This window comes from Microtus ochrogaster, chromosome 4, assembly GCF_000317375.1.
Source record: "Microtus ochrogaster isolate Prairie Vole_2 chromosome 4, MicOch1.0, whole genome shotgun sequence".
Taxonomy (NCBI): domain Eukaryota; kingdom Metazoa; phylum Chordata; class Mammalia; order Rodentia; family Cricetidae; genus Microtus; species Microtus ochrogaster.
The window spans coordinates 55,524,918-55,547,367 of record NC_022011.1 but is presented as its reverse complement, the minus strand read 5'-3'; the positions used below and the strand labels follow the sequence as shown (position 1 = coordinate 55,547,367).

The following is a 22,450-nucleotide window of genomic DNA, read 5'->3' as shown; positions in this document are numbered from 1 at the left end:
AAGAGGACTAAGCGTCTGTTGGAGCAGTTGCAACTCAGCGACTCCTTAGGGTTCTACCTCTTCATTCATTTATACCTGTGATTATGTGAATATTCAAAAAAACCAGAATACTACATCTTTCTAGACACAATTGCTTTTTTGATAAAAGAAAAAAGGTACAATCTTTGGTTCTTAGTTTTGCTTTCTGTAACATTAGTTAATTCTCTAAATTCAAGGTCCTTAGTCTTAATAAATAATAATAAATGAATGAAAAAAAGAAAGATTCACAAATACAAAACTGAACTAAACAAATTAAGTCAAATATCTGAAATGGATTAATTTTTTAAAGATTTCAACATTCCTTCCATGTATGCTCGAATGCCAGTTTTGGGAATTGAACTCAGGACTTTTGGAAGAGCAGGCAGTGCTTTTAACCTCTGAGCCATCTCTCCAGCCCAGGATTAAATTGATATACAGGCATAATCAATAAAAAACAACTCAAATTGAGGGGAAAAAAGATGTTAAGTTCATCTTTTTTAACATCCCCTTTTGATTTACAGAGTGTAAATGAAGGGATGAACAAGATCCCTTCCACAACCTCAGAAGCAAGCAGTAACATATGGACGGAATGAGTAAATGGATTAAAAAAACAGCATTTGCAAAGGAGACTAATTGTATTATACAGCTAAATTTGCTGCAAATGTTCAAAAATTTGTGTTATTAATATAATTGTAGATTGTGTACCATTGCCAAGTATAAGAACTCAGAAGATGGTCAGAAGAAGGCAATTCAAAGCATATGTGCTAGAAATTCAGTAGCTATAATAAGACAATATCAAGTCTGATGAATGTAGCATTCGGAAAATGGTTCTTTTCTTTTACAGGATGGTAATAAATTAAACAAACTTATTTTACTGATGGATCAAGAACTTCTTGTTTTCTGATTATACACTTTGAAAGATTTGAGCAGCACTTGTAAATGATATATCTTACAATGATATCGACAGTCTGGGGTGGGGAAGCTGGCCTACAGCAGTAATATGCACAAGTTTAGATGAACAGTATAGGGCCAGATGCTTTATTACGATGGGGAGAGAGCCTCTGCAATGTGTTTAGTTGTGAAATGAGTTCGTGTTAGTTTAGCACCTCTCCTTGTCTCCTATGAGTAAGCATAATTTCTCTTAAACATATGGCCGAAAAGGAAGTAAGCCTGGAAATCACATTTATAACTTCAGTCTGTTATTGGGGGAAAAGTCTTCTGAATTAGTAATAAAAACCATCTGTTCTCACTTGGAGCAAAATGCTTCACACTGATGAAGTGAGACTCATATTCAGCATATTTGAAAAATGTACAGAAATTATAATTTTTTAAAAAAAGATGTGCAGCCCATTTCTCCACATTTACCATAATTTTGAAAGTTGCAATCCATGCAGTATGTGAAATATAGGGTAAAGAGCATGACCTTAACCTTTATATATATATTTTAGTGTCAGTAAATATGGTCAACAACAGAATAGACATTTTTTTTAAATTTCTAGAATTCACTGATCCATTTATTTTTTGTGTACATGTGTTGTTTGGGGGGTAAAAGTGTGTATTTGGGTGCACATTATATGCATATATGTGCATGTGTGTGTATGGTCAGGGGTCATCTGTAGCCTTGTGAGTCAGTCTTCAGGAGTATCATCTTGTTGTTTGTTTGTTTGGTTTTGTTTTTAGATAAAGTCTAGCATTAGGTCCTGGCCAGGAAGTCCAACCTTAAATTTGTGCCAACTCCCCAAGTGCAGGGATGATAACCAGCCCTACTACACCTATGTTTCTTCCTGTTCTGGGGCTCAAACTCAGGCCTGTGGGATGGGACAACAAGCATTTACTGACTGAACTGCCTCCTCTGGCACTCTTACTCTTTACTCTCCTTATTTGCTCATAATGTGAGGCATTTTGATCATATATGTTCCATGCTTCTTCCTCAATTCTTTCACCCAATTGTAATATGGTGATAGCTAGTTTTAACTGTAAGTTTTAAACAATCAAGAATCAATTGGGAAGAGAGTTTCAAAGAGAGAGACCATTGGGATTACACTGGTCTATGGGCATGTATATAGGAAATTGTCTGGATAATGATGTAGGAAGATCCAACTTAAGAGTGAGCTGTGCCATGCATAGAGTATAGGTGCTGTTCTGTTTTAAGAAAGGGTGAGGAAGCAAGCATTAGCAGGTATGTATTTCTTCTCTTCTGAGTGTGGTGTGAAGTGACCAGTTCCCTCAAGCTCCTACTGTTGTAATTTCTGGGTGGTGATGTAACCTGTCCTCTTAACTGTTCTTGTTAGTCTATCTCGTTATAGCAACAGCAAGTGAAAATATGAAAAGTAGTAAGCTTTATTCTTTTGGTGAAGAGTTTAATGACAAAGATGAATGTGATGAAAAAATTGAAAAAGTTCATGACCGTCTTACCTAGATTACATACTGAAACTCCAGCCTATATTCAGTATATTAACCTTACTTTCCATTAGCAAGGGAATCTTTCCATTTTCTGATATGTTCTTCCATTTGTTTCTTCAATGTAATTATGCTTTACTATACAAGTATTTCACTTCAGTGTAACTTCAAGGCTATTGTGAATGGTATTATTTCTCTGATTTCTTTCTCATTGCACTAATTTGTATGTAGGAGGGCTACTGATTTTGTGTTAATTTTGTATTCTATAACTTTGTTGAGTCTATCAGCTCTTTCTTGCTGGATGTTTTAGAGTCTTTCTGTGAAATAAATTCTATAATCTGCAAATAAAGGTATTTTACTTCTTCCTTTCAAATGGTATCCCCTTGATAGCCTTTAGCTGTCTAATTGTTGCAGCTAAGACTTCAAGTACAATATTAAATAGGTATAGAAGGAATGGACATTTTGTCTTCTTCCTGACTTTTAGTGCAAATGCTTTGATGTTTGTTGTGGGTTTCCTGTAAATTGCCTTTTTGGTGCCGAAGTATGTTTCTTATATTCCTAGTTTTTTAAAGGCTTTTTATCATGAATTTTGCCAAAGGACTTTTATCTTTAGTATGTTCATGTGATAGGTTTTGTTTATCAATTTTTATTTGTAAAACATTCCCTGCATCTCTGGGATGAAGGCAACGATATTATGATAAATAATCTTTTTTATCTTGTTCTTGAATTTGGTTTGCAAATATTTTGCAATTTAGATTCATAAGTGATCTTGGTTTATCATTTTCTTATTTTGAGTTTTTATATTATGCTAATAGTACCCTCATATTAAGAAGTATTCCTTCATTTCCACTTTGTGGAGTAATTTGAGGATTACTGGTGTTAACACATCCTTGACACTATTATAATTCTGCTCTGCATCCATCTGGCCTTGGGTATTTTTGCTGTTGTGTTAGTAGAATTTCAATTACTCTTTCTATTTCACAAGGGTTTATAGATCTTCATTTTTTATCATTTCTAATTTCATTAATTTTTATCTTCTCTACTCATCTTTTCAGTTAATTTGGCTAGGGATTTGTCAGTCTTACCAGTTCTTTCAAAGAAACAATTTCTCATTTTATTGACTCTTGGTATTTTTCTTCTTTTCAATTTCATTTATTTCTTCCCTAAATTTGATTATTTCTTTCTGTCCAGTCTTTGTGTATTATTTCTTCTTGTTTCTCTAGAGATTTTAGGTTCTTCAGTTACTAATATCCTGCTTGTGGATTCTAGCTCTCAGTGGGGAGCTCACTCTCAGGGTATGGCTCTCCAACTTTTTGATGTAGGCACTCAGCACAAAGAATTTGCCTTGTTGAACTGCCTTTAACAATCCCCATAGGCTTGGCTTTGTTGTGTTTTCATTTTCATTTTCTTCTAAAACTTTTTAATTTATGTATTGACTTCTGATCTGACTACTATCAGTTTTGGGTTGTTCAGTTTTCAGGAATTTCTATAATGTATGTCATTTATGTTGTTGGTGATATCCACCTTTAATCCATGGTATCAAGATAGGATACAGGCTGTTATAATTTTCTTATATCTGTGGAGACTTGCTTTGTGTTCTAATATGTAGTCAATTTTGTGCAAAGTTTTATTGGCTGTTGAGAAGAAATTATATTCCTTAATTGTTCTCTAGATGTCAGTTAGACCCATTTAATTTATGACATTTAATTTCAGCATACTTCGTTTAGTTTTTGTCTGAATCACCGGTATATTGGCAAGGGATATAAAAGTCACAATCCATCACTGTCAGGGTTAATATGTGTTACAATTGGAGGTTTCTCTCCTGCCCACCATTTCCCAAATAACCACCCAGAAGCTCAGTATTACTTAAAAATGCTTGGCCAATGGCTCAGACTTATTATTAGCTAGCTCTTACATTTAAATCAGCCCATATATTTTATCTTTGCTTTACCACATGATTTGTGACTCGTTACCTCAGTTTATTACATGTAGCTGTCTGGCATCTCTCAAACTGCCATTTGCTTGTATCTCTGTTTGGATTTCTTACCTGGCTTTGCCCTACCTTTTCAATAGGCCAAAACAGCTTCATTTATCCACCAAGAACAACACACATTCACAGCATACAGAAAGACCATCCCACAGCATTTCCACCTATGTGTCTAATCAAAAAAAGGCTTTTGCTTTAACATAGTAAAATTACATATTAAAAAAACAGTTATCAAGTAAGATTACAATTACAATATCTAGTTACTTGTATTTGGCAAAATTAAATATTCTTTCATGTATCCTATCTTTGTATAGTATATAGTTTTGTATCTAATTTGTCTTTTTTCATTTTCAAGGAACATTAAAATTATAATTATGTAGTCTTCAGCTTCATCAAAGACCCCAGAATGATATAATATTACATGGGCAATCAGGAAGTGTATTGCAAGCAGCTTCCAAAATTCTAGAAATAGTAGAGACATCTGGCTACTTGGACAGTCACACAAAAGTTCTTCTGTAATGTTGGGGCATCCAAATTTAGCCTACAGGCCTATATTATTTGGCAGTCTTGTCAGTGAAGCAAGAAATTTAAAGGACTATGCCACCTATATTGGCAAAGTTTATCTGTCACTTTCCCCTGTGTAATAAAGAATGGCAGTTTCTTCTGTGAAGCAGGAACATAAAAAAACATTCTACCTTGTTTTAGAGAAGTTTATTGGGCATTTTTCTGAGGGTCCTGCATGCCCACTTTATATAGCATACTGTCAGACAGTTCAGGCAAGAGCAGCTTCTGGTCCAAATGGCTAGCCTTGCCACTTTGAAAGTAAACTCCATAACAAGTCTCTTCGATACCCATCATCATTTTGAAGTAATTGGTGCTACCAGGAGCAGATGTTTCTCACTGTCAAGAATAATCTAAGTTCTTAAAACATTTTAACTTCCATATTCTCTAGATCTTTGGAGTGTTTGAAGATTATCTATTTAATTGAAATAAAGCTTTGCATACCTTAAAAACATTAATAATGTGACTATAAGCTTTATTGTTGCAGATGGCTATTAATCTCTATTTTAATTATATATTAAATTTTTAAATGAGCTGTAGAAAAATAATATCTTAAACAAGAGAAGGAATATAAATACATTTTAACAAAATTGATATTATTTCATATATAATATACAATAAAATTTATATCAGTAAACTAAAATCCATACAAATATAAAACATTTTGAGATTAACAGTTGTTTTGTGAATTAAAGTAGATTCAATAGGCTACCCTTTTCTCCCATCATTTCTACATCACATATTTCTACATCGTACCCACCTTTTTTCTTTATAAAGATATTTATTATGACAATAACAATTTATAATCAACCCCTTCAAATAATAGCAAGTATTTATAAATATTATTTTGGGAATTTGTGCATAGTTTTCTAGACCTCTTCCTGCTAATTGTTGGGTGCTGGTGATCTTATGCGACCCTGAGATAATTAAAGATAGTGGCAAGTTCTGGAAAACCCAGTTACAACCTTTGTTGATAGATATCACCTGTCACAATTCAGGAGGTCTCCATTTATTAAACCTGGTCCATCTTAATCTGGAATGAATTCATAGCTTCTTGTTTCCTGTGGAAACAAAAGTAAAACACCTTATCCAAAGTAGTGCATCTTTAAGTTCCATTTTACAAATAAGTTTTTTGACTTTTGTTTTAAAGTTAAGGGTATTTAAAAATAATTAGTTTGGTTATTTTGTCAGTCTCTCTTTCAGTCCCATGTTTCCCAGCATCTCTCTCTCTTGTCCATCATCCATTAAAAACAAATGAAAATCAACACAATACCATATAGGATCCAGATTTCCTGTGTGTTTTTAATTTCTTCATGGATAAATTTTTATTACTTTATTTGCTTCTTTAAAGATTTTATTGTATTATTTTTGAACTCTTTATTTCTTTTTAGTGTTGTTGATACCCTTTTGATTTTTTTTCTTAAGCCTACATGCATTGTAAAACATATTGAACCTGTTTAGAAGTTTTTCCATCTGGAAATTTTTTACTATGTGTCTTTTAGCCTTTTTTGATTGTGTGAGCAAACCTTTAAACTGCTAAGCAGCATGGATCTCTGACAGCCATGTTGGTAGCTGACTCTGTCCAATTCTTGGGTCCTGAAAGCCTATTCTAAAGCTTACAGTCCAGTTGGAAGTTCATGACTGAGAACTGCATTAAACATTTCCTAGAGATCTAGTATTCTGATGTTCGGGCAGTGACAGGGATTTTTACTTAGTTTATTGTACTACCTGTTCAAGGGCTCACCATCATGCAGAGACTCTTAAAGGAGCTGTCTCCTATTAAAAGAATAGGAACTATCTTAGTTCCTATTCAAATTAGAGAGCCCCGTATTTGATGATTTTTAACTTTTATTGCTTTATAAATAATACCATTTCCACTTCTTCACCTTCTTCCATTTCCTTCCTGTTCCTCCCTCCCCCCCTCCAGTCCTAAGAGAGGGCAAGGTACCCTGCCCTGTGGGAAGTTCAAGGCCCTCCCAACTCCATCCTGACCTAGGAAGGTGTGGATCCAAACATACTAGGATACCAAAAAGCCAGTACATGCACTAGACACAAATCCCAGTGCCATTATCATTGGCTTCTCAGTCAGCACCCATTTTCAGCCACATTCAGAGGGTTCAGTTTGATCACGTGCTCATTCAGTCCCAGTCCAGCTGGCTTTGGTGCGCTCCCATTAGATCAGGCTTCTCTCCAGCTCACCATTTCCCAAATAACGACTGAGAAGCTTAATATTTCTTATAAATGCTTGGCCAATGGTTCAGGCTCATTATTAGTTAGCTGTTATATTTAAAGTAACCCATATATATTTTTTAATCTATGCTTCGTTGCATGGTTCATGATTGTTACCTCATTTTTACATGTCTTACTTCCTCGGTGGCAGGCTAGTATCTCCTAGACTCTGCCTTTCTCATGTATATTTGGATATTCCACCTGGCTCTTTCCTGCCCTGCTATAGGAAAAAGCAGCTTTATTTATCAAAGAGAGAAACACATATTCACAGCATACAGAAAGATCACCCAACGGCAACGTGTTTTTAGCTGTGGTAATGTTTTCTTTATGAATGTGTGTGCCATTATACTTAGTGCATAAATACTGAAAATTTCAGTAGTCTCTTAGAAAACCTTTTTTTTTTTTCTTTAATGAGTATACAATGTATGTGGAGTTCCTCCCTATCTCTTCTTATTAACTTTGGTTTGTCGTCTGGTCAGATAGTAAGCTGACTACACATGATTGCTCCTTTGGTCCATTTGCCTGTAATAACTTTTTTTTTTTTTATCTCTTCAAGACTTGTTTTTTCTTTATTTTTTTTTTATTGAGAAAAGGAAAAAAAAGTATCCGCCTCCTCCCAGCCTCCCATTTCCCTCCCTCTCCTCCCACCCTTCTCCCCCTCCCCCAAGCTCCTCTCCCCCTCCCTCTCCAGTCCATAGAGCAGTCAGGGTTCCCTGCCCTGTGGAAAGTCCAAGGTCCGCCCCCCTCCGTCCATGTCTAGGAAGGTGAACATCCAAACTGGCTAGGCTCCCACAAAACCAAAACATGAAGTAGGATCAAAACCCCGTGCCATTGTCCTTGGCTTCTCATCAGCCTTCATTGTTCACCATGTTCAGAGAGTCCAGTTTTAACCTATGCTTTCTCAGTCACAGTCCAGCTGGCCTTGGTGAGCTCCCAATAGATCATTGTCTCAGTGGGTGGGTGCGCCCCTCGTGGTCCTGACTTCCTTGCTCATCTTCTCCCTCCTTCCGCTCCTCATTGGGACCTTGGGAGCTCAGACCAGTGCTCCAGTGGGGGTCTCTGTCTCTATCTCCATCCATCACCAGATGAAGGTTCTATGGTGGTATGCAAGATATTCGTTAGTATTGCTATAGGATAGGTTCATCTCAGGTTGCCTAACCTCAGCTGCCCAAGGGACCAACTGGGGACATCGGAGCACGGAACCACAATTCTTAGTTAGGGGAGCCACTTTAGGGTTGGCAGGAGACTTGAGCCTGTAATAACTTTTGATAACCTTTTCTTTCTTTGGTGGTAAACTGTATTTTATTTGTTGTTTGCTTTTATTTTTGATACACCATATATATGGATCCTATGTTTGATCCAATCAATGTGTTTATTTTGTTAGTGAATTGAGAGCATTAATACTAAGAGTTATTAATGAGAATTGTTAATTGATTTATTTTATTTTGCTGTGATAGTATGGGGTTCTCTCTCTTATTTACTGTTCAGGTTTTTTTTTCAAAATTAATTTTGTTGTGGTGCTTACCTTCAAGTGGCTCTGTAAAGCTGGACTGGTGGACAATTTCTAAAATTTGTTTTTATGATGGAATGTTTTTATTTCTCTGTTGATTGTGATGGATATGTTTCAGGGTATGGTAGTCTAGTCATCATCTGTGGTCTCTTGGAACTTGCAGAACATATATCTAGGATATTCTGGCTTTGAGGATCTCCATTGAGAAGAAAGGAGGTATTCTAATGGGCCTGCATTTGTCTGTGATTTTGTCTTTTCCATTGCAGCTTTTGCATTCTTTTTGTTGTTATTGTTATGTACATTTGTGTTTTCAATATGACATGCTAAGGGGAGTTTTTTAATGCCCAATCTACTTGCAATGTGAATATTCCACCTTAGTAGACATCTCTCTAGAATTTACCTATGATTCTGTTGAAAATATTTTCCAGGTCTTTGACCTGGGTTTTGTCTTCTTCCTATTATTCATAGATTTGGTCTCTTCATAGTATCCCAGATTCCTGGATGCTTTGTGCCTGGATTTTTTTTATTAAACATTTTCTTTGTCTGAGCTATCTATTCATTCTACTTTGTGTTTAGGAAATAAAATTTTCTCTTCCATGTCTTGTAATCTGTTGGTGTAACCTACATCTCAGTTTTTTGGTTTGACTCTAAAGTTTATCATTCCCAGTTTTACTTGATTTAGTGTTTTTTTGTTTTTGGTTTTCGTTTTTTTGTGATCCTATTTGTTTGTTTAAATTCTATTTTTGTGTCTTTGTTTTCATTATTTCATCTAACGGTGTTTTCACAGCTATTAAGGCATGTATTCATATCTTCTTTAAGGTCCTTGAACATGTTTATAGTGTTTTCCAATCCCTTGTCTTGGACATCAGCAAAAAAGTTTTTGGGGGCCTTGTTCAATAGGGTTGCTAGCTTCTGGAGGAGGAATATTGTCTTCGTTGTTCATATTTGTGTTTGATGTGAGGAGTTAAGCATCTGGAGTTTTGAACTTTGGAATGATTATTGGTTTATATACCTGTTCTCATCTTTCTTGGTTATGTGTTCAATTTTTTGCATATGGTTGCCAATTATGACTCCTAGCCAAGTGTGATGGCCATGGGTTTCCTCGTAGAAACTGCTTCTGTATACAGCACAAATTACAAAAGAATAGTGATGGGTTAGAAGGCTAAAAGTGGTTGGGGAGGAACAAATGGTATCTTCATATTGATTTTTAATGTTCTGTTATGCCTCAATTTACTCTATTTCTTGTAGAAATGTCTCCCCTAGCATCACTTTTGTATAATGTTTTCCTGCCTTTCTCGTATTCTCTTTTATTAACACTTGACTGCAAGTCTTTATTCTTTTTTTCTGAATCTTTTGGGTTGATTTGAGCAGTTCCTCAGGTAAATGTTATTTTCCTCTATCTGTCGGAAGACTTATTTAGTCTCCTCATCCCCCTTTCTCTATGACTTATTTTTATTTCCAGCAGACACTTTGCAGTTTTCTGTGCTTGTTCTGTTAGTGTAAGAGCTGTTGTTTCTACTTTCACATAATGCAGCAGGTTTTTAAGAGTCATTTATACCTTACAGTCAGTGATATCTGCTGATTTGAATTCTTAGATGTTTTTAGGATTCTACAGTGAGAACTGAGTTGGTATTGTTTTTTTCAGTCCTGTTAAGTTCTTTTTTTCACAAGTATGTCAAAAATATATCTTCAAGTCATTGTTGAAATGTCTGGTGGGATTTCAGCTTTCAAAATTTTGCATATGTGAATACAAATGTTTTAATATATATGCTTTCACTTATGTGAGGTTTTGGAAGAATGTGGCTTTCAGGGTCTGATTTGTCATATTCTACAGAAAATCAATCCAAGATTTCTGTCTACACATAGTTCACAGTTAACAAGCACTAATGGCTCTGCACTTGCAAGCTTCTGCTAAATAGAATGCGACATGTTTAAACAATCAATTATCTTCTCTCAGAAAACACCTATTGCATGCAAAACCTTGTCTTACATTGTTGAAATTTAGCTTCCAAACTTGCTGTAAACATAGTTTTGTAATTTGTGTGTTTATTTACACTCAGTGTGGAAGGGAATAAACATCCTATGCTGACACTGCAGTGCTTGCTATTGTTAAAGACAAGGTTGGTATTCGTCGCCTACTCTTTGTAATTAGAATGGCATAGATGCCAAATTCATAGTCACAGGAGAGTTAATACTCATAGCAATGTCGGTGCTTCCTCTTTATGGTGAAAGATGCTTGATTACTGATATTTCCTTTTTTAGTGCCCTTCTGTCCTAAGATCTAATGACTCAGATATGGGAAATACATATGTGAGAACATGCAGCATTTGTGTTTCTGGGTCGAGGCTATATCACTCAATTTAATATATCTAGTTGCATCTGTTTATCTTCAAATTTAATGATTTCACTTTTTCTTTACAGCTGAATAAATTTCCACTATATGAATCACGTTTTCATTATCAATTTAACCATGGAAGGACACTTGGGTTGTTTGCATTTCCTTGTTATTGTACTTATAGTGTCAATGAGCAATGAGGAGCAAACATCTGTGGAATAGTATGTCAGGTATTTGAGCATATGCCAGGGAGTGGTAGAGCTGGATCACATGGTAGATTTATTCTTAGATTTTGCAAAGTTTCCACATTGATTTCCAATGTGGCTCCACCAGTCTACACTCCCATCAACAATGAAGAAGCGCTCCCATTTTCCCCTTACATGCCTTCCAGCATTTTTATCAGTTTCTTGAAATTTGCCTAGGGTTGCTTGAAATATCAAAGTTGTTTCATTGTGCATTTAGGTAATTGCTAAGGATATTAAATACTGTGTGAGATATTTTTAGCCATTTTATTTCTTTGAGAAGTCTATGTTTAGATCAGTAGCCCATTTTTAAATATAGGGTCGTTTGTTTCGTTGGCTGTTTGTTATATATTTATAGAAATTCTGGATATGAATCCTGTAGCTGGAAAAGATTCTCTCCACATCTGTGAATTTCTTTTGCACTTTGTTGTTTCTTTTTATAGGGAAGTATTTATTTTAATGAAGTTCTGCTTGCAGATAACTGTCCTGAATTCCTAGAAAAATTCAGAAATTCCTTTTCTACACCTGTATCTTATAGGATACTATTTATGTTTCCTTTTCTCAGTTTCATGTTTAACATTTAGGTCTATGATCCATTTGAAGTTGTTTTGTGTGTGTGTGTGTGTGTGTGTGTGTGTGTGTGTGTATGCTAGAAGATAGATACAGGAGTAATTTCATTCTTCAATATGTGGATATATAGTTTTCCTGATGTATTTGTTGTGAAGATGATGTCATTTCTAAAGTGTGTATTCCTGGCAACTGTTTTAAACATCAGATGGTTGTAATTTTGAATGTTTACATTTTGGTCTTCTGTGTTGTTCCATTGATCTGCATGTCTATTTTTTGTGCCAGTATCGGTCTGATTCTATTATGATATACAGAGGGCTGTGGGGAAGTACAGCAGTGACAACAAATGTTTAACAAGCTGACCCATGACAAACATGATTCCCTGGTGGGGAGCCCCACCTGGCTGATCCATGGGATAGCTGGCTGTGGAAAGCAGTTGCTTCTATATGTAATTTCTCTCTTGAATCACTTTATTTCTTCCCTAAGAACAACTTTGTATATATTCCCACTGTGTGTGTGTCTGTTTGTGTGTATGCTTTTCACGAAGATATTCTATCTACTAGATGGAAATATAGATGTGGATGATCAGAAGGATAATTTCTACTATCTGTGTAATTTTGATGTATTGCAATACCAGTATATTTTACATTACTCAGACTGACATAAAATTCTCAGTCACAAAGACAGCATTTTGCACAAGCTAACTTTAGACTTCAGAGCAGAGTCAAAGTAGTCTGTTTGCCTCTGGAGACAATATGTGGTTGCCCCCAGAGACAAACTCATGAGGTCATTTTTCCAGGTGTGGAGATACTGATTGAAGGTCAGAGTTTGAAGCACCTTTATTCTGTATGTACTCCCCAACCTCAAAGTTCAACCAACTGTTAACTGTCTGGGAACCCTTTCAAACTTAGAGCGATGTGCAAAGTCATGGTTGATCACGAGCTAGTCCTTGTGACATTCCTAGCTTGAGAGAAACTATGTGAATTATCATGGTTTTTGAGAAGGGGTTGGACCCTAAAAATGCAACTTATGATTGCCTGTAGTTTTGCTGTGAGAGAGGAGAGGAAGAACAGAGAGAGACAGAGCGAGAAGCAGAGTTAATGGAGAGCAAGGGCAGAAGCTGAAAGGCAGAGAGAGAAAGAGAAAGATGGCGTATAATTAGGAAGAAGTTGCTCAATAGAGCATTGGGCAGAGATATAAAGAGGTGTTTCAGAGAGAACTTTTTTCAAGATGAAATAAAGAGAAAGTTACTGTCAGAAAGCATCTTTGCTTACCTTTCCCTCTCAGATAAAAGTATCTTACTATTAGATAGATAGATGATAGATAGATAGATAGATAGATAGATAGATAGATAGATAGATAGATAGATAGATAGATGAGATCTTTTCCTCAGCTATCACCACATTCGTGGATTTTCTCACAAACCCTGGTACTGACTGGGGGCTGCTCACCCAAAAGTCAGTTTTAATGATAACTCTGGAATATTGTAATCACTTTTTCATTATTCTTCATAGTCAAAATTGATTAGAATATGAGTTGTTCAGTCCCAGTCCAGCTGGCCTTGATGAGCTCCCATTAGATCACTCCCACCGTCTCCGTGGGTGGACGCACTCCTCGTGGTCCCGACTTCCTTGCTCATATTCTCCCTCCTTCTGCTCTTCATCTGGACCTTGGGAGCTCAGTCCGGTGCTCCAGTGTGGGTCTCTGTCTCTATCTCCATCCATCGCCAGATGAAGGTTCTATGGTGATATGCAAGCTATTCATCATTGTGGCTATGGGAGAAGGCCAGTTCAGGCACCCTCTCCTCTGCTGCTCAAGGACCTAGCTGGAAACATCTCCTTGTACACCTGGGAACCTCTCTAGAGTCCAATCTCTTGTCAACCCTAAAATTGCTCCCTTAATTAAGATGTCTTCTTCCCTGCTCTCATATCCACACTTCCTCCATCTCAACCATCCCACTCTCCAAAGCTGTCCCCAGTCCTCCCCTTCTCCCTTCTCTCTCCCAATCTCCTCTTCCCCCCAACCCACCCCCTCCTCCGAGCTCCCAACTTTTGCCCGGCGATCTTGTCTACTTCCAATATGTGATCAGACCGGACTCTTTAATGTGGCTGACAATGAGGGGTGACTGAGAAGCCAATGATAATGGTACTAGGTTTTGATTCTACTGCATGTACTGGCTTTTTGGGATCCTAGTCCTAGACCTGGATGGAGGGGGGCAGGGCCTTGGACTTCCCACAGGGCAGAGCACCCTGACTTCTCTTAGGACTGGAGAGGGAGGGGGGAGGGAGGAAAATGGGAGGAGGTGGAAATTTTTAATAAATAAATAAATTTTAAAAAGATACAGGTACAAAGTGGAGGAAGTAGGGAATAGGAAGTGGACATGGGGGCAGGAGTGGAGTGAATGTGACAGAAATATAACATTCTTAAATGAAAAGTGAGTACCCCCCAAAAAAGAATGTGAGTTGTTTGTTTTGTAGTTACAAAATTTAGGATATTTTTGTTCATTTGTTTGTAAATGCAGGCTTTTTATGGTCCCAAAGGCACTTCTAAAATAATCACTCAGAGGTTTATATTAATTATAAATGTTTGACCAATGGCTCAGGCTTATTGCTGATTAGCTTGCACATTTAAACCCATTTCTACTAATCTATGTATTACCATGTGTCCTGTGTCTTACCAGTGGTACTGTGGCATCTTGCTACTTTGTGAGGCAGCTGAAGTCTCTTCTGACTCCATCCTTCTATTCCTGTATCTCTGCTTGGATTTCCTGCCCAGCTCTATCCCACCTTGCCATAGGCCAAAGCAAGGTTATTTATCAACTAGTGTGAATCAACATATTCCCAGTGTACATACAGAGACATCCCACACCATTTGCTTGTTAGTTTCTGTGAAAATGTTTTGGGGTTTGATTTGGATTACATTGACTCTATAAATTGTTTTTGGTAAAATTTTTATTTTCACAATGCTAATTCTATTTATCTACCAACATTAGATGTCTTTCCATTTTCTAATGTTTTCCACAATTTCTTTCTTCTAAAGTTTTCATTGTTGATGCCTTTCATCTCCTTGGTTAGGCATATTACTAGATATTTTCTTCTCTTTGAGTATAGTTTGAATGGGACTGTGTCCATGAGCCCTTTCTCAGACTGTTAGTTGTTGGTGTGAAGAAAGTTTACTAATGTTAAGGCTTTTTTTAACTGTTGTGATTTTAGTGCTAATTATGGTTCTCCTTAGCTTGTTGATTTTTTCTCAGCTTAATTTTAGTGGTTTTGATATTTCTAGAATTGTGCCCAATGCTTTTAGTTTCTTTACTTCAAGGGTCCACTTACAATGTAATTTTTTGATTTCTCTTTTAATGTTTGCCTGTTCATCTCTGATTATTCTGCTAATTTTGATCATATCTTTCTTTTGTTTATTTTAAACCAAGTGTGGTGGTGTAAGTCACAAACAATGCCACACCAGTTTGGAATTATGATTAATAGGGTGGTATTTATTTAAAGGGGAAAAAACTTACAGATCACCGTCCCAGACAACTGCCCTCTGCGCAACCAGGAAGGGAGTCTAGTCGCTGGCGGAGCAGGAAGTGAAGAGAGAGAGGAGAGGGAAGTGGCCGCTTTTTTAAAGGGAGAGAGACCACGCCCCAATGGGCTGGTATCTCAGCGGCTATAGGCTGGAGGAGCAGGAGGACCTCCCGCAACACCAGTGTCTATTAATATTATTTATCTTCTCAAAGAATCATCTCTTAGATTCTTTGAAATGCTTCATTATTTTCTTTTATTCTACTTTGTGCATTTCTCCTCTGATTTGTACTTTCTTCCCATTTACTGGGTGTAGTAATAGGAGCCGCGGGCTGTGTCCCGCCACCCAGCTAGCTTTACCCGGAATAATTACACGGACATTGTATTCATTTAATCACTGCTTCGCTCTTTAGCTCCAGCCCTTTTCTCGGCTAACTCTCGCACCTGGACTAACCCATCTCTAATAATCTGCTGTAGCCCACGAGGTGCGCTTACTGGGAAGATTCTAGCCTACGTCCATCCTGGGTCGGAGCTTCATCGTGTGTGCCTCAGAGAGCAGAGCTCTCGCCTCTGCCCGCTAGAGTGGAGCATCTCGTGTCTCTCTGAGGCGTCTGCCCCTGAGAGGAGAGCTGTCGAGTCTGACCTCACTTCCTCTTCCGCCCAGCATTCTGCTCCTCCCACCTACGTTCTAACCTATCAGGGCAAGCAGCTACTTTATTTAATCAACCAATGACCTTCCTCCATCAACTGGGGTTGGGTTTGATTGGTTCTTGTTTTCCAAATTTTTGGGTTGCTTCATTAAGTCTTATTTGTGCTCCGATATTTTTCACATCCCAGCTTCAGTCTCCTCTCCCTTCTGTCCTCCCAGGTCCTTTACCCACCCTGTCTGTTGCCACCATTCCAGATTACTTCTCCTTCTCCATTTCTATTCAGGAAAAGGCAGGCTGGTCATGGACATCCAAAACATGGCGTATCAAGTAGCAGTAAGACTGTTCACCTACCATGCATTAAAACTGGGTATGGTGATCCAGTTTGAAGAGCCAATAAGAGAGGCAGAGATAGTCCCTGTTCCCACTATTAGGAGTCCCACAAGAGGACAAAGTTACACAATTGTAATATATACACAGAATACCTAGGTCAGATTCTGGTAGCCTCCCTGGTTGTCAGTTTTGTAGTTGTGAGCCCCTTTGAGCCCTGATTAGTTGGTTTTGTGCATTTTTTTAAATGTCCTTGTCCTCTCTGGTTCCTAAAATCCTTCCTCCCTTGCTTCTGTAGCTTTCTCTGACCCTTGCCTTATCTTGGGCTATGGGTCTGCAACTTATTCCACATTCAGCTGGATGTGGATTCTCTGATGACAGTTGGGCTAGGCACCAACCTGAGTATATTCGATTGACATTAGGCATCATTACACTGACATGTTTGGTTCTATCCTTGATCTCTGGATCATTTAGCCTGTGCTTCCTGGTATTACAAATGATGCCAGATATGGGCTCACTCCCTAGGCATGAGTTTTAGGCTAGAGCAGTTATTGATTGATCACTCCCCCTATCTCTAGGCCACCCTTACCCACTATATCCCATAGACAGGACAGCCTGTAGGTCAAAGTTTATGTGCCTGGGTTGACATCCCAATATCTCGACTTGAAATCTTGTCTGTTCATATGAGATGGCCAGTTCAGGTGGTTACATATTTGCTATTGCTACGAGTCTTAGTTGGGTCATTGTTCTAGCTACTTGGGAGTTTCACTTTTACCAGGTGTCTATGTGACCCTGAAATGTCCCACTTTCCAGTAGTCTCTTTCAGTAATCTCCCTCTCCATCTCCCACAACCAGATCACTCATGTTCCTAACCCCACCCATCCTCAGTCCACTCAGAAAATCTCTTTTCTATCTTCTTCTGAGGAAGATCAGAATATCCCCCTTTACACCCTCCTTTTCATCTAGTCTAACACAGCTATCCATTATTTTACAACTAATATCTACTTATGTGTGATTGCATACCATGTTTGTCTTTCTGTGTCTGGGTTACATCACAAAAGATGATTCTTTTTCTAGTTCCATCTATTTGCCTGCAAAAGTCACGGCGTCACTGTTTTTAACAGAGGAGTAATACTCTATTGTGTAAATGTTCCAGGTTTTCTTCATTCAGTCTTCAGTTGAGGTATATCTAGTTTGTTTTTCAGTTTCTGGCTATTATGAAAAAAAAGGCTATGAACAAACTGAACAATTGTCCTTGTGGGTATGATTGAGCATCCTTTGAGTATAATATCAAGTATTGTATTGTACTCTGATTTATTTTTGAGCTGTACATTTTACTCTGTTCCTCTCCCTGCCTCTCGCCTCCCCTCCAACCTTCTCCCATTGTCCCCATTTGTGCTCTGATTTTCAGCAGAGCAACCCAGAGCCATAATTTTCCCCCTTGACACTGATTTTATTGTATCTCACTGGTTTTATTGTGCTGTGATTTTATTTTCAGGACCTTTTTCATTTCTTTTTTTATTTCTTAGGTACATACATTATCCATTAATATGTTAGTTCATTCCCACGATTTTTTGTAATTGCTAGAGATATCCTTGCTGCTTATTTTAAGATTAATTGCATTGTGGTCAAAAAGGATAATGGGATCGTTTAAGTATTTCTCATTTTGTCGAGACTGATTTTGTGTCCCAGTATGTTTGATTTTAGAAAAGCTTCCTGGACTTCTGAATAGAATTCTTTGGTGTTTGGCTGGAGTAGTCTGTTGATCCGTTAGGTCTATTTAATATATAATATTATTCTGATACTATGGATGCTAGTTCTCAGGCATGAGCCTTCCAAGCAAGTTAGAGCTCTATTACTCCAAATTCTGTGACTCAAGTGTGTAGTATATCCCTCAATAGAGTCTTACCTTTGAGTTCTGGGAGTCAGTCAAGGGTTGCAGTAACAGCCGCTATCATTTGGGATGTTTGTTGGTTCCCTCTGACCACCACCTGAAAGTGAGGCTCATGATGTCTGGTTCTGTTTTGTTAGATCATCTCTGGCTGTTGGGAGAGCATTATTACCTCATGTGGCCTAAGTCCATTTAAACTACATATATCAATTCTTATCTATGCACACAAACAATATGTGATATTACATAAGCTTATAAAATTGAATGTTTTCCCATGTTTTTTTCAAACATCCTTTTTGTTATTCAACCATCATTCTTTTTTTCCTTCTCTGCTGTTCTCCTTCCCCCTCCTGAGAAAATAATCCCTCAGTGTTTAACCTTTCCTCCATAACGCCTGTGTCCTACTCACCCCTCTAGAGCTCTTTCTTTCCCTCCCCTAATGTTCTCTTCCTCCTTTCCTGGCTTCTACTTTTAGTTGCTTCTGCAATTAGTTCAGGTTATAGTCTCAAATCTGAACATTTGAATCTAAACCTGCAAATGAGACCAATTATACATTTAAAGGCTAATGCATCTGTTTTCTTCTTATGACATCTATTCGAAAGCATATACATTCCATCATTTGTTTAGCCTCTTTATAAACATACTCTGTACTAGAAATATACTGTTGTTTTTCCAATGGCTTTCTATGATAGAAGGTTAATTACTTTAAGTTAAACAAAATACATTATTTGTCTTTGGTTCTACTCAGATGATTTCCTACAATTTTCATCTAAAAGCATGTTTCATTTCCACCTTTCAACATTGTCATTGGGTTCATGACTTGTTTGCCTACTGTAGCTATTACTAGAGATTATGTAGTATTTTCTTCTAATTAAAAAGCTACTCTGATAACATGTTAGATTTGTAAAGCACCCGAAACCTGCAATCCTATTCCATCACTTAGCCCCACAGCATTTTTACTTGGGGAACATCACTCGAGGTGAAAAAAACTCTCCATAGTTCCTGTTTCTGAGATACACTGCCAGATGCATTTATTGTGTGATGTTGTCTCTAGGTCTGTCTTCTCTGCTGAATATATCTACCTCTAGTTGCCATGATGTAATCACATTGTCACATTATTTAGGGACTGCTTGAATGTTTGGGAAAAATATTAAAAGGCATTCTGAGGAAACTTGGATAGCATTTGTGTTTTGAAGTCCCATCTCTACTTACATACTTCCTCCAGTACGGTATACCTGTTTGACTTACTCAAATAGTGCTACCAACTGAGGACCAAGTACTCATGCATTTGAGTCTGTGGTGATCCAATCTCATTCAGGCAACTACAGCCTCCATTGGAAATATTCGACTAACGAATAACTTAAAGCTAATTGTTCTTGTTTATTGCATTTAAATTTAACACTGTTGGGCAGGTCTCTGCAATGATTTAACTAAATTCTTATTCCTATAAGGCAGTCTCAATTTTCTATTTTTAAAATTTTGATTTATCTTATCTTTTACCACTAAAATAAGAAAATGCAAAGAAGTGTATAGGCATTACAAAGAGTAAAATGTAATACAGGCTTAATATTTGTTCAAAATTATTTGTTATAAGGGAAATGATATACCCATACATTTCATAGAGCTTGTTCTTAATGAGCATTTTATTTCTTTATGAGAACAAAAAATAAATATAAAACCACCATTTCTCAAAATTGATAACTTCAGATTAGTTTATTTGCAAATGTGGAAAACGGAAACTTATATAAATATCAGATAAATTTCTGAAATAAATTTAGAAAATAAATTTCTACTACATAAATATAGCAAAAAATGTTTGCTCATATATACTTACCCTGTACTTCAATCTTACTTATAGAGGTATTATCTTCTTATTGAATGGCACAAATGCTGGTCAGTGGGAAGGAAGGCTCAGAGGAAACAGTGCTTGTCAGTAAAGCCCAATAACCTGAGTTCAGTCCCCAGGACTTACATGGTAGAGAAAAGACTAACTCCACACACACGCACATGGTTTTTTAAAAGGGGGTAAAAAAATGCAAACCTAGCTGCTTAAAAAATCTGACTTATGTTGTTTTCTTTTATATAGATGTAATGCCTATGTTATACTGAGTTGAGAGAAGAAAAAAAAAAGAAAAGGATTCATAGACCTTTTAAATGAGACAGGTATCCCAAGTATTCCTTTTTAAAGCATGTATCCTAAGAAGAATTTGGAGAGAGCATGTAATACTTCTCTCTTAAGTACTGCTTGAAATTGAACCTGGATCCTATTGAATTCCAGACAATGGTCTTCACTAGATGGATACTCTAAGCCATCTCTTCAGAACTGCATTAGTTTCTTATAGACTCTACCTTGCTGAAATCAGAAGAAATACTAGGCTTGTTTTTGAGATTTTCATCTACTTTTGTGAGACTTAGGCAGGAATCCAACCTCAAACTGTCTTATCTAAGGCTTTATATGGTCAGATTATGGACTTATTATTGTGTATTTTAAATTATAAATTCAGAATATTAAATTCATTTAATAAAATAATTCTATAAAATTTTTAATAATTATTTTCTTTATATATATCTATAAACATATTTATTTATATATTTATATAAGTATAAATATATATAAGAATTATTTTATCAGAAGAAAATGCATCACCATATTGATTAACACTCAATATATCAGATTTTATCACTTCAGAGAAAAAAATTTTTAACCCCTTCATTTATCTAGAAAAAATAAGAAAAATAGTATTTCATTGTATATTTTTATACTAAATACATAAAGTCACATACAGATATATGTGCTTATATGTATTCGAAGTATAAGTGCATTATTACTAAGAAACAAACATGTGTGTATATCTACTGCATCTGCACATGTATGATGCATAATTTTGTTCACTTTCAAGCACAGCTCCCCTGGAATTATTGGGAAAACTTTCATTTGATTTCAAGAATAAAAATGAAGTAGAGTAATTTAAATAGAAGTATAATAAATAAAATTCAGAGAGCTTTCTCTTCAGCTCAGTAGTATTGTACTTGCGGGGCATGCATGAGGATCTAAATTCAATTTACAGTATGGCAAGGGTAGGCCAAAGAGATAAGTCTCCTAGCTTTGTTTATTTATTAACTTAATTTTAATAATAGCATCTACTAATTTTGAGAACTGGTTAGAAACTACATACCAATAGTAGCACATCAATGTGAAACAGTAGAAACTGAAAATATAATGTGTATTCAGTGATCAGACTACATTAGCCAGATGATTTGCCACGATATTCCCAGATCCAATTATTTTCAGAGGATTGGTATGATGATTCTGAAATGTGTCTTATGAGAAATAGCAATATTTATCCCAAAGATACTTATTCTGTTTGTCTGGTTGAGAAGAGAAAATGAGGAAAATAAAGATTTGATTGTGATAGAGAGAAATGAGATATTGTTTCAGGGCAAATCTTTCAGTATCTGATTACAATAAAATTAAACTTAGTATGATCCATGTCAAAGGAACTATAATGAAGGTAGGAAGGAAAATACTCCAAGATTTCTACAGGTTTCAAGAATTACAACAAACAACTAAGCACTGGAACATGTGGGTATATTTGAAATCAGGAGCACAGATAGAAAGGTTTATAATACCAAGGTTAATATTAGAAGAAAGGAGAGTTCATAAGTTAGGAATGTTGAACTGCTATACTGAAGACTAAACATGGGAGCATGTGACATTAGCAGATATTGTATGCAATGGAAACAAGACTGCTCTTCGAGTAGGAAGCACATCATAGCAAACCCCGTGGCAGCAATTCTAGACTTGAAACACAGAGATAAATTGCATCTTGCTACATTTTAGAGTATCATAAGTGCTATCCTATAAGCAAATATGTCAAAGGAAAGATGGACACTGAATAAAACTACAACTATCAGGTCGAAATCTGGTAGAAAATTTAGGTTTTGTGATTAAATTTTAGTGTGACCATGGAAGACAGATCTTGCCAAACACAATTATAAAATATAATAATTCTTATACTTTCAAAATTTATTATTTTTTGACAGAAGGAAGAGATGAAGTTCCAGGAGGCTGTTATGAGGAAGATTTTAATACTTTGATTATATGAAAGTTTATAAATACTGCAGACCCTTTATTTTATGGAAACCTGAAAAAATTATGTATTTATGCAGACATCCAACCAGACAAACTCAATGGAGATTTATCTTTGGAGATTT

General features: G+C 36.5%; 1 protein-coding gene across 1 annotated transcript in view; it reads left to right on the top strand.

Annotated features, from left to right (window-relative positions):
• Lrp1b (LDL receptor related protein 1B) overlaps positions 1-22,450 on the top strand; it is a 1,800,012-nt gene that overhangs the window by 1,402,467 nt on the left and 375,095 nt on the right. The gene's annotated exons all lie outside the window — the stretch shown is intronic.